Genomic DNA, 5,532 nt, shown 5'->3' on the forward strand with positions numbered 1-5,532 from the left:
TGGCACCCTTTGCTGTAAATCAGTATGGAAACACATTGTGACTCACCTGTGGTAAATCACAAATGAGAATCACCTTAGATAAATTGTCTGTGCCCATGTGACATGAATTAGCCAATGAATGATGACTTCCGTGTTTTAAAAAGCCAACTGTTATCCCCAGTTCCTTTGTCACAATGGTGAAGACAAAGGAGCTGGCTGAGGACATCAGAAATGCAATAATTAGCAAACACAAGACCTCCAAAGGGTATAAGGCCATCTCCAAAGACCTTGGCATCCCTGTTTCAACAGTGTGTTATGTTATTAAAAAGTTTGCCAAGCATGGAACTGTCAAGAACCTCCCTGGACGTGGGAGGAAGAGAAAAATTTATGAGAGAAGTCTGCGGAGGTTGGTGCGAATGGTGGACAAAAAACACCACGTCGAACATCCAAAGACCTGAAGGCCAACCTGGAACAGTCTGGGGTCATGGTTTCAAGTACCATTGACACCATTGCTGAGGAAAAGACATAAAAAGGAATGACTAATCTTTGCCAAAGAGTACCTGGACAAACCACAATCCTTCTGGGAAAATGTTCTGTGGACAGATGAAACAAAAATAGAGCTTTTTGGCAATGCACACCAACAGTTTGTTTACAGACGGCACAATGAAGCCTACAAGTAAAAGAACACCCGACCAACAGTTAAGCATGGTCGAGAATCCATAGTGCTGTGGGGCTGCTTTGCTGCATCTGGCACTGGAGGCCTTGACCGTATAACAGGAATCATGAAATCAGAGAATTATAAAGAGATTTTAGAGCAAAATGTCCTACCCAGTGTAAGGAAACTTGGTTTGAGTCGAAGATCATGGGTCCTCCAGCAAGACAAAGACCCAAAGTACACATCCAAAAGCACGCAGGAATGGTTGAAAAGGAAAAAATGGACTGTTTTAAAATGGCCAGCAATGAGTCCTGATCTCAATCCTATTGAAAATCTTTGGTATGAGCTGAAATCTGCCATTGGGGAAAAGAAACCTGCAAACGTTCAAGAGCTTGAACAATTTGCAAAGAAAGAGTGGGAGAAAATACCAGCTGAGAACTCCAAGAAGCTTATAGATGGCTACAAGAAACGTTTGGAGGGTGTGCAACCAAATATTAAAGAGGGGTGTCTTTATTGCTTCACATGCTGTTAATGTTTCTTCTTTGAAATTACAATATGTAAGTTGAAAAAACAATTTTCTTTGTTAAATTACATTGGACCTCCAATTAAAAGATCCTGATGATATGAATTTGGTACATTTCTATTTATTTCTGAAGATATTGTAGAGGTTATGCAAAAAATGAAGGGGTGCCAATAATGGTGAGCAGGACTGTAAGTATGTCCATAATTCCCCTTGTCCAAATTACAGATCATGCAGCTGACATGTGTGTGCTGGTTTAGCTGTATGTTGAGTTTTGATGTTAAATAGTTAAAATGTGTATTGGTTTACAGAAAGGCTACACCTAACGATTAATCTACTGTGTCAAGTGTTTTCTTTATTAACTGATCAAACGTTTGGTCTATAAATTGTTAGAAGATAGTGGAAAATGCCCATTCCAGTTTCCTAAAGTCCAAGGCGTTGTATTCAGATTGCCTTTTTAAAATCTGATCAACAGTTTAAAACCCAAAGATATTAATTTATTATTATCATAAGAAAAAAAAACATCAAATCCTTACATTTATGAAAGCAGGAACCAGCGAGTGTTAATACTGAAATATTACAGAAATGATTATCGATTAATCAACTAATCATTTAAGCTTTAGTTTATAGTATGTTTAATGGGGTAATCTTGAAGAGACAGCGATGAAGATAATTAATTGTACATTATGGGTATTGGTGAGTCAGCCATGACCTTGGCTCCAGTCTCAATATAATGATGTATTATGTGCAGCATGTCTCATATGAGCCACATGATTTCACTGGAACAAACAACAGCATCTGATTAATAGGGGTGAAAGGGTAGAAATGAAATCAAAGTGTGTGATTGTTTTTCGCAGCCATCAGCAGCCATCAGCAGCCATCAGTACACAGCAAATTTAGTGGTCAGTGTCCCAGTCCTGAGGACGTCACTATATGCTATATTGAGCTACTCTCGTTGTATAGCTGAACAGAAGTAATGTTATGAATGGCAGCCATAGCATTTTTGTGAACTAGGTAAGTAACTTAAGATTAGTTCATAAAATGTGGTAAATAGAAACATTCAAAACTTTATGAATTTCTGTTGTGGCACTGAGCAAAAGGGTAGCAACATAAATCTGATCCGCCATGGCAGAAAAACATAGTACTGCTACATAAAACTACTGTTAAGCCCAACTCAGTTTAATTGCTAGACATGTATTAATTTATCATTAAGAACAATATAATTTGTAATCATTGGAGCACATTTTGAATGGACAAAAACATGTTTTAGTCATTTTGAAGTTAAACACATTATCTGAACTTTCTTCCTACTAACTCAGAAAGCAAGCAGAGAAATTGCCCTCTGCCTTCAGTGGGTATTACATGATAACTTTTTAACCACAAAACTGACATTTCATTCAATGTCGGTAACTTAAAAATGAAAACTCAAAACAAAGACATGTATTCATTCAGAACAAATCACAACAAACTCAAGAAAGCTTGAAAGGATCTAGTCAACCCCCATTTAGGACAGTAACAGATTTAAACTGAATCCACATGATTTATTCCAACCGTTTATCTTCTGATGTTGCCTACAAGATCAATTACATTCACAACTTGTTCTCATGAATCCACAGTCTCATTGACCTTGTCCACATTTGCTGACCATGTTAATTAATGGGCGTAGAGAAACAGCAATTTGGACAGATGGCTTTTTATCTGCATTCTACTTACTATGCAAGTGCTGCGTTTGAGAATACAAGTGACTAGTGTGCGCAAAACGTTGAAAATGCAGTTGTGCGATGTCCTTTCATAGCCACTAGATGGGAACATTGCACCAAAATAGAGTGACCAGGGTTTCTGTACAGGTCTTCCAGATACCTGAAGTGAAGTGGGAGAGGTCGTCATTAGGAAGGGCCACAGATGTGCTGTACAGAAAGTGAAACATTAAAAATACGTTATTACTATTTGTTATTTATTACAAGTATCTCTTTGTCTTTGTTTCCCCCTTGATTTCATTTTTTAATCTGCTTTTTTCCCTTTCACGTCTTTAGCGGTAAAATATTCCATTGCATGTTTTAGAAATGTTTTAAGTAGGCTACACACTCACGATACCATTGTTTGTTTGTTTTTTAAAGAAATATCAATACGACTCACATTCTGCTGGTATCTTGTCGTTGGTTAACATCTATATTCGTTTTGTTTTATGTCGACTGGAGAGCATATTGTTAGACATAAGGCCCATTCTTAGAAGCATATGCTTGCTTTTATTTTTTTAATTTTTTTTTACAACTAGTCGTTTTTATGAGTCTTCAATTCAATCAGACCGTTATTATCATCAGCCCAACCTTCTGATTTACGAGAACATCTGGGGGTTGTAGAAACTCCTTTCTTCAAAATGTCTAATAGAGTTATAACGCAGGGGATTTTTAATTGCCTTCCCATATGCGGACACTTGAATATAAGTCGTACACACACACACACACACCTTTACATCGTTTACATGGCGTGTGCATTCTTGCCCGTGCGTAATGGCCAGAGATATTTTGCAAACCTTTAATGCCAGGGTGCCATGGAGTTAGTGAATCACACTGTTAACATGGCTGGATCATCGGGCCCCAACTGACATCTCTGTTTTTGGACACTGAGACAGTGATATTTGGGCTAACAGTGTGTGTTGATGCTCGGGGATATAAATATATGCCACCCCAGGGGCCTGGAGTGTTCGCGCTGGCCCGCATGCCGACCAAGGCAGACAGATCATGGCGAGTGAGCAGGCCACAATCAAACAAATGTGCTGAAGGATAGCTCTGAACGTGTGTGTGTGTGTGTATGTGTGTGTGTGTGTGTGTGTGTGTGTGTGTGTGTGCGCGCGCGCGCGCGTGTGTGTTTGTGTGCGTGGATGTAAAAGTGAGGCGTGTGGGAGACATTTTACCTCACGTTGCTTTTATTTATCACTCTTTATTATGCCGTGTGCTCACGTGGTGGGGTGCTCACATTTCTCCTCCAACAGCAGGACACATAAATAAACAGCTATAGACAATGATGAGATGATTGTGGGGGTGTGGTGTCCAACCTTGACCGTTTATGGCATTAATCAGACTCTGCAACTGGCTGAGACTCTTGTGTTTGAGTCTACTGGCTGCACAATGTCACTCAAACAATGTCCTGCCATTACTAACATTAAGGTAAAACTCGTTTTGATTAGAATTGTAAATGCCATATTTGTGAAGCTCTCAATTGTGCAGTTTCACTAAATTGTGATCCCAACACCATCAACGTGACCAACTGATCCATTTCAACAATTCTTGATAAAATCTTATTTTTCAAAGATGCCCCCCTGAACAACTCTCATTGATTCCATTTCATTATGATAAACCAAACAGTACTTATTGAACAGATGGCCCCCAGACAATTCAATTTGACAATTTGGAAATGACTCTGTAATGATGGGGGGTGCAAGACTGATGGTGGATATGAAGAGAGCTGTAACATCCTGGCTTTCTGCACGCTGCTCTTGGCTGTACAGTTGTCATGCATGTGAGGCCACTGTGCACTTTCACGGTTCTGTGAGCAGCCACGCAAATTTGTATTTCACACATTTTTATTTTATTTTTGTGTTTCTGTGCACTTATTGTAGACTGATTGCATGTTTTTGGACAGCGGGACAGAGCACAGTTTAGCTGTAATCCTCATATTTATGTTGGATTCAGCACTTAGTCCCGCAAGATTTATGTAATGCATCTAATCAAAGCTAATTTCAAACCATCGGGCCGTAACAGAAAAAAATGTGCGCTGCGGCTGCCAGGCTTTTTGGTGAGCTGAAACTTTCTTAAGCTTATAATCCGCCAGAGTTGATACTCTGAATGAGCACTTACACTGTTCAACACAGCTGATTCAGTCCTTATGAGAAAATACAACATTTACATTTCATTTTAAATGTTAAAATTAGGTAAACGTAGCATTTCGTCGAAGCAGGTTCATTTAGAAAGACTCACGCACGCCGTGGGAAATTAAAATAGGGGTGTTCATTTTGTTGATGTTGAACTAATTTGAGTAAGGACAGCTAAATCTGCACACAAGCTGTGCAACTTTTCCCCGAAATTGTTTCCTCTCCTTGTGCTGTTGCACTTTTTTTGTCACAGAGTAATGAGACAGATGATCTGATGCTCGTGTAAGAATTTGATCGGATTCTCTTTCATCTCGTTTTGCAGACAGATTGCATGGACACACTTTCATGGCTGCAGCTCAGGTAACAACGCAGCAAAGCAGGCGATAGATGTTACAACCAACCCGGGTCTCCTCCTCACCTCGCCCTTTAGTCTCAGTAAACGGCGTGGTTTAAACTATCCTCCCCTGAGTTGATGTCTGATTGTCGTGAATAGGACATTAATTGTCT

The sequence above is a fragment of the Micropterus dolomieu genome, unplaced genomic scaffold (assembly GCF_021292245.1).
Source record: "Micropterus dolomieu isolate WLL.071019.BEF.003 ecotype Adirondacks unplaced genomic scaffold, ASM2129224v1 scaffold_180, whole genome shotgun sequence".
NCBI classification, from domain to species: Eukaryota; Metazoa; Chordata; class Actinopteri; order Centrarchiformes; family Centrarchidae; genus Micropterus; species Micropterus dolomieu.